This window comes from Prionailurus viverrinus, chromosome X (assembly GCF_022837055.1).
Source record: "Prionailurus viverrinus isolate Anna chromosome X, UM_Priviv_1.0, whole genome shotgun sequence".
Taxonomy (NCBI): Eukaryota; Metazoa; Chordata; class Mammalia; order Carnivora; family Felidae; genus Prionailurus; species Prionailurus viverrinus.
In genome coordinates, this window is record NC_062579.1 from 12,430,942 (window position 1) to 12,443,928 (window position 12,987).

A 12,987-nucleotide genomic window follows, 5' to 3' on the forward strand; every position below is an offset into this window, starting at 1 on the left:
GACCAAAATTGGGAAGAGGGAAGCTAGAGAAAACTTTCAACACCTCTGTTCTGAGATTTAAAAAAAAACATGATGGACACATTTTCCTTATAGCCTTGTAATGCATAATAATAATAATTTTCCTAATGTGCCTGTTTATCTGAAATTATTCCAATGACTGGCACAGCCTTCAGAAGAGCAAAGATGCCCACTTCACGATCGCTCGCCAGTGTCTTGCTGTTGCCCCCACTTTAATCTTCCTGTGTTCTTTCCAGCTCTCACTGGGGCCCCGCTGACAGAATAAGACTCAACAGGAGTTGTGAATTCTGGCTTGAATACTACCTTCCTCTAAACATAAACCCTGCTGGGTAAAGAACTTAGAATTTACCTAGCTAACAAATAACTTCCACGCAGTTGGAAGTTTCTCAGTGCACTTTCTCATTATCTCCAGTAATTTGCACACCCGAAACACACCCCAGTCCCTTCTCCTGATGTCCTTCCTGCCTCCCACCCCCAGACACGCTGAGAAAATTACAAGATGCCGGATTAGCCTCTTCTCTTTAGTTGAACAGTTGTTCGGTTCTTACCCCTGCCTGTTCTTTACTAAGTACGTGTCTTGGAAATGACTTTGCCCTAACGCAGCGATGTCGTTTGGACTAGAACAGTGGATTGAAGAATAGAGTGGAAGCACTATAGCCAAAGAGTAAGATTAAACCCGGGCATTTTTCTCATTTCCTTTATTTATTGTAGGTTGGTTATTCATACAAACTGTGGTCTAACTAGTTAGTTCTTTGACTCAGTGTTGTCAAAAAATATTTGAGTTACCATTTGAGAGGCAGCTTCATTACTTTTTTCGTTGTACCCAAGAACCAAGAGCAGATAGTGACAAAAGACAGTCATGTTTCATAATACTGTATGTATTCATTGGGAAAACTTTATTTTTTTAATATGAAGTTTATTGTCAAGGGAAAACTTTAACATATACAGTAATTCAGCAAAGATTTATTGAGCTCCTATTATGCATCAGGCACTGTCTTTGATGCTGAGGATAGCATAGTGAACAACACGGCCAAAGTACCTGCTGTCATGTTAGATACAGATACTGAGAGATAGATATGGATATGGCTATAGACAGATACGTTTGTGTATAGATGCTATAAATATTGCATGGGCATAGATGATTGTAATCTGCCATACAATACAAGAAAAGCCAACTGGATGGATGAAACTCATCAGCAGTATTAAGCATAGATTGTATGTAAAATATTGCTTTATAAAATATTGGTGAAACCCATAGGATGTTTTAAGTATATGTAATGAGTAAGCAAGTAGCTTGTGAGGAAAAGGTAGACTTCATAAGATGAATTAAAAATTGTAAGGTATTTTCCTCTAAGACGTACCACAGATGGAACGTGCTATATGATGGAACTGTTACTTATAGACAGATAGGGATGGAAGACCAAGTCATTAGGTATGAGTATGCAATCTCTGAACTAACAGTTACATCACCCTCAAATCGACCACCCATTGGTTACACCCAGTACAGTCCCATTCTCATTCCACATGTGCCCTCCACCTTCCTGAACATATGGGATATAGTTATAGTAACTGCTTGAGTGTCCTTGTCTAGTAATGCTGTCATCTGTTTTATTCCTGGATTCCTATTTCTATTGATTTTTCTCATTGTGGGTCATATTTTCTTTGCATGCCTGGTAATTTTTTTATTAGATGCCACACACTGTGAATTTTACTTTAATGGGTACTGCATACTTTTGTATTCCTATAAATATTCTTGAGCTTTATTCTGGGATATAGTTAAGTTACTTGGAAACAGTTTGCTTCTTTTGAGGCTTGCTTTTAAGCTTCAAGTGGGATCAGAGCAGCCTTTAGGCTAAGGCTAATTAATCCTTGCTACTGAGGCAATACCCCTCTGAGTACATGATGTCCTGTGAATTATGACATTTCTCAGTCTGGGCAGTGGACACAGAAACTATTCTGGCCCCATGGGACCTTCAGGGATGGTTCCCTCTAATGCATTCAGGTGGTTCTTTCCCCAGCTTCAGGTGGCTTCTTCATACACACAGTTGCTGGTCAGTATGCTGCTAAAGATTCCAGATCTATGCATCTCCAGAACTCTATGTACAGCTGTCTCCTCTCCAGTACTCTAACTGTAGCCTCCTTGGCCTTCCAGCTCCATCTACCCAACTCAGGGTGATGACTGGGCTCCTCATGGGCGCTCTTTCTCTGTTCTGTGCCTGGAAACTCTCTCGAGGCAGTAAGCTGGGACAATTGTAAGGTTCACCTTGTTTACTTGTTCTTGTGTCTCTGTCCTGTGTTGTGCTGCTTATACGAATTTTGCAACCTTTTCATAAGTCTGAAATTCTTTTAAGATGAAAACATTTAAAAGTTTTAAAATTAAAAGAAAGGCGCTTCTCTTCCATCTAAGCTTGGCACAGGCTGAGCATTTACAGTGTGGAGAGGAGGAGCAGCGTTGGCTTCTTCTGTCCTCTCCTACCCTGCTAGTCACTCCTCTAAGGCAGGGGCGTAGAGCAAGAGGATGTACGACAACTCCATTGATGGCTCTCTGGTGCTGGGATCACATCTGGTCCAGAGGAAACATCTACCCTTCGCCTCACAACCTCTGGGGGTGCTGGCCACTCCTATCCAGCCCCTCTCTCGCTGCCACCATTTGAGCAGCCAGCCGGCCATCTCACCTTCTAGATTTCTTAGGTATGGTTCAGACACTTGTCCTCTATGTCCTGAAAAATCTCTTGGGACATATGTAGCAAATTCTCTTTGAATCCTTTCCCTAGGCTCATGGTAAGTGATAGGCAGCCTTCCAACACACCATGGGTAGGAAGGAACTCACCAGCACACCAATCTCTCTCCGAAAAGACACTTCTAATTTCCAATTCCCTTTTCTGGGTATGTCCAGCTTCACTTTGAAACCGAGCATTTCGTTACTGGTCCAAGACCTTCCAGAACTCTTTTTTTCTCCATCATCAACTTTCTGCTACCAGTAACATTCCAGATGGTACCTGCTTCATCAGCCTAGGGTCTGGAGGATGATGATGACATGAACCCAGAGCACTCATTTGACTTACAATGGACATTGAACAAAAACTTGAATGAGATAAGGGTGTTAGCCATGGAAATACGTGTGGAAGAGCACTGCAGGCAGAGGGAAGAGCCAGTATAAAGGCCCTAATACCAGGGTACAAGAAACAGCAAGGTCAGTATCTCCAGATATTTCGAATTCCATCATCTTATATGTTAACAGCTCTAGTTTCTAGAAAGTTCTTCCATAGATTCAAATATAACCTTCCCTTGTAACTTTTACCCATTGATTCTAATTTAATTCTTCTTGCACATGGCAGCTTTCCAAGTACTGCTCTGGTGATACCCTGCCTCCCAGACGCTTCACTCACTGCTTCCACAACATGATTTCCAGGCCCTTCACCACCTTGATGATTCTCTTCTAGAAGGTTCCCTATTTGTCTCAATTGCTGTTTTGTGTGTGCAAAAGACTTTTTGAAATTAAGCATTTTTATGTTGAGGGAATTGTGGGTTCATATGCAGTATTAAGCAATCATACAGGGAGAGCTAGCGAACCCTTTAACCAGTTTTCCCCAATGAAAACCCCCTGCTAAACCATAGTACGCTATTACAACCCAGATGGTAACGTTGATAGGATACAGAACAGTTACATCACCACCAGGATCCGTCCTATTGCCCTTTGATTCCCACATCAGTCTGTCTCCTCATGGCCCCATACCTAACTACTGGCAACCACTAATCTGTTTTCCACTTCTATAATTTTGTCACTTCAAGGATGTTATATAAATGGAACCATACAGTATGTAACCTTTTAGGATTTTTTTTTTCACCTAGCTTAATTCCCTTGGGATTCATGCAAGGTGTTGCACGTATCAGTAGTCCTTTCCGTTTGTTACTGAGCACTGACTGTTACATCGTGTGGATGTGCTACAGTTTCTTTAACCATTTGTCCTTTCAAAGACACCTGAGTTGTTTCTAGTTTGGGGTTATCATGAATAAAAATGCTATGGACATGCATGTACAGGTTTTTATGTGAACATAAGTTTTCATTTCTCTGGGATAAGTGCCCAGGAGTGCAAATTCTATGTCATATGACAGTTGCATGTTTAATTTTGTAAGAAACTGCCAAGTTGTTTTCCAGAGTCCCATCAGCAATGTATGAGTGATCCAGTGTCCCCACATCCTTACCAGTAATTGGTGTTGTTACTTTTATTTTAGCCATTCTGATAGGCGTGTAGTGGTATCTCATATGGTTTTAACTAGCACTTTTCCAATGGATAATGATGTTGAGCATCTTTTCATGTGCTCATTTGCCAAGTGTATATCTTATGTGGTGAATATCTGTTCATATCTTGTGCCCATTTTCTAATCGAAACGTTTCACTTTTTTACTGTTGAGTTTTAAGTTTCTATCTTGTAGATACTAGTCCTTTGTCAGACAGGCGGTTTGCAAATATCTTCTTTCAGTCTCTAGCTTGTCCTTCGTCTTCTCACTGAGGTATTTCCTAGACAGAGCAAATGTCTTTAATCTTGAGAAGGCCCAATTTATCAATTTTTCTATTTATAAATTGTGCTTTTAATTCCATGCTAAAAATCTCTTTGCCTAGCCCTAGGTCCCAAAGATTTCCTCTTATGTTTGTTCCTAAAAGTTTTGTAGCTTTGCATTGTACATTTCAAATCCACTTTGAGTTAATTTTTGTATAAGGTGTGAAGTTTAGATACAGGTTTCTTTTCTTTGTTCTTTTTTGCCTCTGGATGTTCAACTGCTTCAGTACCATTTTATGAGAAGACTATCTTTCCTTCATTGAATTGCCTTTACCCCTTGGTCAAAAATCAGTTGGGAATATTTGTATGGGTCTATTTCTGGGTTCTCTGTTCTGTTCCACTGACCTAGGTATCTATCCCTCCACCAGCCCATACTGTCTACACTGCTGAAGCTACATACTAGCCCTTAATACTGGAGAGAGTGACTCCCCTATTTTTCTCTTCCAAGACTGTTTTAGCTATATTAGGGCCTGTGTTTTTCCATATAAATTTCAGAATAAGCTTGTCTAGGTCTACAAAAAAAACCTTGCTAGGATTTTGATGGGAATTACATAAACATGTAGATCAATTTGGAAAGAATTAACACATATATTATGTTGAATCATCCAATCCATGAACACAGAATTCCTTTCCATTTATTTAGACGACCTTATTTGATTTCTTTCATTAGAATTTTCTAATTTTCAGCATCCAGATTATGTACATATTTATTAAGTTTATGCTCAAGTATTCAGTTTTTTTTAGAGTGAGTATATATGGCATGGTTTTTAATTTCAGGTTCCACATGTTCATTATTAGTATGTATAAATGCATGCACTGCGTTTCTATTATTACATGACTCTGCTGAGCTCACTTCAGGAGGTTTGTGGGATTTTTCCTTGGGATTTTCCATGTAGACAATCATGTAATCTGCAAATAGAAATAGCTTTATTTCTTCTTTCCAATCGGCATGCCTTTTATTTCTTTTTCTTGCCTTGTTGCCATGGCTGGGACTTGCAGTTCTATGTTGAATAAGAGCAGTGAAAGCAGACTTCCTTGCCTTGTTCTAATCTTAGAGGGAAAGTATTCAGCCTTTCACCCTAAGTATGATGCTGGCTGTGGTTTTTTTGCAGGTGCTGTTTATCAAGTTAAGGAAGTTTCCTTCTATTTCTAGTTCACTGAGAACCATTATTGTGCATGGGTATCGGATTTTTTTTCAAATGCTCTTTCTACATCAATTGATACAATCATGATTTTTCTTCTTTAGCCTATTGATATGGTGTATTACACTAATTTTCCAGTGTTGAATTCGCATGCTTGAAATAAATTCTAGTTGGTTGTGGTGTATAATTCTTTTTATACATTTCTGGATTTTACTTCCTAATACTTTATTGAGAATATCTGCATCTAGTTTCATAAAATATACTGACCTGCAGTTTTCATTTTTGGAGGTACTGTCTTTTCCTTGTTTTGATATCAGAGTAATATTAGCATCATAAAATGATTTGGGAAGTGTTCTGCATTCTTCTCTTTTTTGGAAGCGATTGTGTAAAGTTGGTGCTACTTCTTTCAATGTTCGGTAGAATTCTCCAGTGAAATCATTTGGATCTGGAGATTTCCTTTTCAGTGTCTTTTAGTTACATATTTGACTTTTTGTCTAATGGTTATAGTGCTGTTAAGTTTGTCTATTTTATTTTGGTTGAGTTTGATAGTTGGAGAGTTTGGAGGAATTGGTCCATTTCTTCTAAGATGTTGAATTTGTGATCATGAAATTGTTCACAGTATTCCTTTATTATCCTTTTGACGGCTGCAGAATCTCTAGTAGCATCCCACTTCATTCTTAACTTGGTGATTTGTGCCTTCTCTCTTTTTAGCAGTCCTGCTATTTATTCAAGTAAATATGAACATTCAAGTCTTCTGAAAAGCCCATCAAAGACATTCTTCATTTCTGTCACAGTGTTTTTAATTCCCAGCCATTTGATTCTTTCTTAGAGCTTCCATGTCTGCTGAAATTTCCTATCTGATCTTGCATGTTGTCTACTTTTCCCCCTGTAGCCTTTAACGTAGTAATCACGCTTATTTTAAATTCCTTCTCTGATCCTTCCAATAACTGTGCCATATCTAAGTTTGGTTCTGAGGATTGTTTTGTCTCTTTAGATTGCCTTTTGGCATGCCTTGTAATTTTTTTGTTGAAAGCTAGACTTTTTATGTAAGGCATCAGATACTGTGATAAATAAACGCTTACTGTAGGAATTTATGTTATTCTAGCCAGGAATTGGGCTGTGTTGAGGTTTGTTGTTCCTATGGACACCAGAAACTTTTAATTCGTCTCGTGATCTTTTTTTTTCCTCCTCTGTGTTTTGGGGCTTCCCTTTGTGCTGCTTTCCAGAGAGAGCCTGTCTCTGGCAGCTCTCCCTGCTGTAATCCACTGTTGTTATTCCTGAAGGTTTGTTAGTGTGCTCTTGGGGCATAGAGGGGGGTGTTCTCTAGTAGTCGAACCCTTAATTTGAGGGGTACAGCCTTCACAAGTGCCTCTGACCTTCTTCCAGAGATAGAGCTCCCCCTGGCCAATCTTTTCCCCTAGATGCAGTCGGTATCCAACAGTGTTCTCAGTCAACAGCCTTGAGGCCTTTCTCCCTTAAGGTTAAAATTTTACTTTAGGTGAGTTGGGGGCTGAGGCTGGGTGGGATTCCCTTCCCCCAGCTGCAGTGCTATTTCACCAGTGTCCTCAGATCATTCCCCCTACAGAATAAGCCTTTTGTTCCTTAAGTGAGAAAGGCCCGTGTAGATTTCTCAGTGGCTCCAGAGCCAGGACCTCCAGCCTGTGCCATGAATTTTCTCTGGGTTTCTCCTGATCTTCCATCTAAGAGCCACTTGGGGTTCCTGGAGGAAAAGCCTGCAAAAGTGTGGGAACCTCTTTCCCCAGGAGCTTCATACTCTCAAACTAGTCCACACTCAGCCTCCAGCAATTTGTTCAGTTTTCTACCTTGATGTTCCTATCCACTTTTATGGCATCTGGTAACTTCTGTCCCTGGTAAGCAAATGTTCCACTTCTGTGTCTCACTGAAAGTGCCCTTCTCTCTCCAGATTTTGAAATAGCCGTTTGCTCTGCAAACGCAGCTCTCTTTCAATTTCTGGTCTGTCCCAATTTTTCCTTACTGCAAGCATGGAAGGACGTCTTGTAGCTCTGTGATGTCTGAGCTGAGACTGGACACCCTATCCAACAATATTTGACCTGCATAAATGGCAATTTCATATGGTTCAACCTAATAGACTATTGTACACAGCGCACCTTGTTGTGGTGCGGCCACAATCTAATAAAAGATCTCTGGAGAAGACGACTATAGATTATTCTACACACAACTCATTGAGAATGAGATGATCCCCCCCCCCCCCCCGGCCCATGACAGCGGCCCTCAAGCTTCAGTGTGCATCAGAATCTCCCGGAGGACTAGTTAAAATGCGGACTGCTGGGTTCCTCTGCAGAGTTTGATTCAGTAGGTCTGGGGCAGAACCCCAAAGTTTGATTTCTACCAGGTTCCTGGTTGGTGTTGCTACCACTGCTCCTCCAGGGCACTCTAAGAGCTGTATGGCATGTGTCGAGAGGCCCAGGGCTCGCCTGCACGTCCTCCTTATTCATCTGGCAGATGGCCAGCCCCGAGGGGCAACAATTAGGTGCTCCTGTGACCTCAGAGTAGTGTCAAAAGCAAAGTGCCAGGAATAGGCTCACCTTTGAATTCATTCTTTCTCCAGAGTGAATCTAATGAAAAAAGAATGCTTTATGTCTCAAAACAGGGGTAGCCATGGTTTTCTAATGGTGGATGATAGTCTTAGAGGTAACAGGGGGAACTTGTTTGAAGATCCATGGTAACGTAGGCACTCTTCTTAGGCTCTGGGTGTGGCTTGAGACTCACATTCAAGTAAAGTGCCTCTGAATGCTTTTTTCTTTTAAATGTTTGTTTTTGAAAGAGAGAGAGAGAGAGAGGGAGAGAGAGAGAGAGAGAGAGAAAAGAAGAGGGAGAGAGATGGGGGAGGGGTAGAGAGAGAGGAAGACAGGATTCAAAGCAGGCTCTGCACCGTCAGCACAGAACCCAATGTAGGGCTGGAACTTATGAACCGTGAGATCATGATCTGAGGTGAAGTCGGATGCTTGACCGACTGAGACACCCAGGAGCCCCTAAAGGCTTTCTTCATAACTGTTTTATGTCAGGAATCCTCCCTAATACTACAGTTTTGCACATAGAGGGTTTTTTAAAAAAAATTTTTAATGTTTATTTATTTTTCAGACAGAGACAGAGCATGAATGGGGGAGGGTCAGAGAGAGAGGGAGACAGAATCTGAAACAGGCTCCAGGCTCTGAGCTGTCAGCACAGAGCCCGACGCGGGGCTCGAACTCACGGACCGCGAGATCATGACCTGAGCTGAAGTCGGATGCTCAACCGACTGAGCCACCCAGGCGCCCCAACACATAGAATGTTTGTAAAGGCAAACTGGGCTGCTCGAATTTATGGAATAAATTCCATTTGGTATCAGTCACAATTACCAACTCACCTATTCAGTCAACAAATCAGTATCAAATGCTTACTATTCACTTCAGTATGTTTTAGGTACTGGGGATACAGCAGTGAAGAAAATGAAGTCACTACCTTCATGGTGGTTTCATTCTAGGGAGGGAAGACAGAAAATAGATGTGTGTATGTGCACGCGTGTGTGTGTGTGTCTGGGAGAGGACTGAGGCTACGGTTGCTCTTTTATTTAGTGGGTTAGGGACAGCCTCTCTGATTAGGTGACATTTGAGCAGCGACTGGCCAGGAGGAAGACATCCAGGCCTGACACCCAGAGAGGTTTAGGCAAATACAACTTTAGGGGCAGTTGGATGGTTAGTCACTTTTGCATACTGACGTTAATTCAACTATGTTTATAATCGGGCAAAAATTATTCTTCAAAAAGTTGTCATATGTTTATTTTGAGAGAAAGAGAGAAAGTGCAAGAAGGGGAAGGGCAGAGAGAGGGAGAGAGAGGATTCCAAGCAGGCTCCATGCTGTCAGCAGAGAGCCTGATGTGGGGCTCGATCCCACGAACCGTGAGATCATAACCTGAGCTGAAATCAAGAGTCAGATGCTCAACTGAATGAGCCATCCAGGTGCCCCTTCTTTTAAAAATTTTTATAACTATTTTCTTTAATTATCAAATAATAGCAATATTAAAAGAAAACCATTTTGTAGCTCACAGTTTCACCACCTTAATGAAACAAATATTTTCATTATGTTGAATTCCTTTCCAGGGATTTGTGCATATGGCTGAATATTTTTTCCAGTCTTATTGAGATATAATTGGCATAGATCACTGTGTACATTTAAGGCATACAGCACAATGATCTGATTTATATATATTGTGAAATGATTACTGTAATGGGTTCAGCTAACATCCATCTTCCCATACAGATAACAATAAAAAGAAAGAATAAAAGTAAAAAAAATTCTCTTTGGGATGAGAACTCTTGGGATTTACTCTCTTAAAAACATTCCTATATACCACACAGCAGTGCTAGCTATAGTCATCATGTTGTACATTATATCCCTAGTACTTATTTGTCTTATAATTGGAAGTTTGTACTTTTCTACCACCTTCCTCCAAATCCGCCTCCCCACCTCTGGTAACCACAAATCTTATTTATTTTTCTATCAGTTTTTTTTTTTTTATATTCCAAACATAAGTGAGATCATACAGTATTTACCTTTATCTATCTGACTTCTCTCACCTAGGGTAATGCCTTCAAGGTACATCCATGTTGTTACAGGATTTCCTCATTTTTTATGGCTGGATAATATTCCATTGTGTATAGATATACCACAACTTCTTTATCCATTCACCTATCAATGGACACGTAGGTTGTTTCCATGCCTTGGCTATTATAACTAATGCTGTTAAGAACATGGGGTACAGACATTTTTTTGAGTTGGTGTTTTCATTACCTTTGGCTATATTCCCAGAAGTGGAATTGCTGGGTCATATGGTAACTCTGTTTTTAACCTTCTGAGGACCTTCCATACTGTTTTCCATAGTGACTGTACTACTTTACAATCCCACTGACAGCATATGAGGGTTCCCTTTTCCCCACATCCACACCAGCATTTATCTCGTCTTTTTGACGATGGCCAGTGTAACAGGTGTGAGGTAATATCTCATTGTGATTTGGATTTGCATTTCCCTAATAGCTTGCGGTGTTGAGCATCTTTTCATGTACCTATTGGCCTTTTGTATATATACCATCTTTGGAGAAATGTTTATCAAGGTCTTTTGCCCATTTTCAAGTTGGGTTGTGTTTTTTTGCTATTGAGTTGCATGAATTCTTTGTTTTTGATATTAACCCCTTATCAGATGTGTGGTTTGCAAATATTTTTTTCCCATTCCATAGCTTGTCATTTTACTTTGCTGATGATTTCTTTTGCTGTGCAAAACCTTTTTGGTTTGATATGGTCCCACTTGTTTTTGATTTTGTTGCTTGCAAAAATTATTCTTGCTAAAATCTCAGGTAATTCATATTCACACTCCACTTCTAGGAATTATCTTAAGGATAAATCAGAAATGTAAGCATAGGGGTGCCTGGGTGGCTCAGCTGGTTAAGCATCTGACTTTGGCTCAGGTCATGATCTCAAGGTTCACGAGTTCAAGCCCTGCATCAGGCTCTGTGTTGACAGCTCAGAACCTGGAGCCTGCTTCAGATTCTGTGTCTCCCTCTCTCTCTGCCCCTCCCCAGCTCATGTTCTGTCCCTTTCTTTCTGTAAAAGAAGAAGAAGAAGAAGAAGAAAGAACCAACCAACTGTGGATGTAGATTTATGCCCAGAGATGTTCATCACAGCTTTAGAGTATAAAAAAATGTTTTTAACCAAAAATACCCCTCTTCCTCTGTCCTCTCCACTCTCAAGGCTCCACTGGGCACCTCTCCTCTGCAGTTCTAAAGCCTCTGGACTTCTCTCTGTGGTTATGGTCTTGTTCTGGGGAAGACTTGCCTGCTTACCTGTCGTCTACTTCCCTCAGTCTGAGCTTCATGAGGACAGGGGCCACATTGCACTCAGCACCTGTTATGGTGTCCAGCACATCATAAACACCTGATCCATGTTTAATTTGCCCCAGCCAAGTTCTCAGTTCTCTCAGGTGGAGATTCAGACTAAGCAATAATAATGAAGCTTGGAGAGAATCCAGTCCATTTCTCCTAAGATATCTGTGTTTTGTGTGTGTGTGTGTGTTTGTGGGGAGGAATAACCTTGGAAATGTTACTGATATTTTCCTGGCTTTTCTGTTTGGCTTCAGAATGGCCTTATCAGCTTGCTCATTTTTAAAAAAAATTTTTTTTAATGTTTTATTTATTTTTGAGACAGAGACAGAACATGAACAGGGGAGGGTCAGAGAGAGAGGGAGACACAGAATCTGAAGCAGGCTCCAGGCTCTGAGCTGTCAGCACAGAGCCCGACGCGGGGCTCGAACCCACAGACCGTGAGATCATGACCTGAGCCGAAGTCGGATGCTTAACCGACTGAGCCACCCAGGCGCCCCTCAGCTTGCTCATTTTTAAAGTTTGTTTGTAGATTCCTCTAAACTTAAAATTTTGCTTAACATTTATTTATTATTGAGAAACAGAGACAAAGCATGAGCATGGGAGGGGCAAAGAGCGGAGGAGACACAGAATCCGAAGCAGGCTCCGGGTTCTGAGCTGTCAGCACAGAGCCCGACGTGGGGCCCGAACCCACAAACTGCGAGATCATGACCTGAGCTGAAGTCGGACGCTTACCTGACTGAGCCACCCAGGTGCCCCTAAACTTTTCTTTTTTAAGGCATAAAAACTATAATAAAGCTTTGCATTTCCAGGGCGCTTTCCCATCAAAGAGCTCAAAGCTTGACAATATATCTTAGTTTCTTGGAGGAACTAGTGACATTCTATAGGGGTAAGAGGGAAGGGAAGCATTCACAACTTAAATGACAGTGCTGTATCTGCCCAATTTAATTAAACTTGTTGCCATTTAAAGAGAAGTGCCCCCCATGAAGCTGGTTTTCCAGGAACTGAACCCTTCTTTTTTTCATTTTTTTCTCCTCAGAAAACTCTGGCTACAGCCTACTAGGTTACCTTGCTCTATGGTTGAAGTATTTCATCACCTATTGGTCTAACAAGAAAAAAGGAATAGCCCATTTTCCTGTGAACTCTAAATTCACATGATGACCACACCATGTCATTTATAGGAAAAGGCTGCCCCCAGAGCCACTCCAATTTGGGATCAGTTAAAAACCCAGGAAATGAAACCACCTCTCTGGGATCTGCATCTCCTTCACAGATTCTCATTGGCTTCAGGGGCTGCCTTCTGCTCCGTGTGTTGGGAATCAAACCTCAGTGACCCTAGGGACAGAATTAGGAATGACACCAACTGTTCAT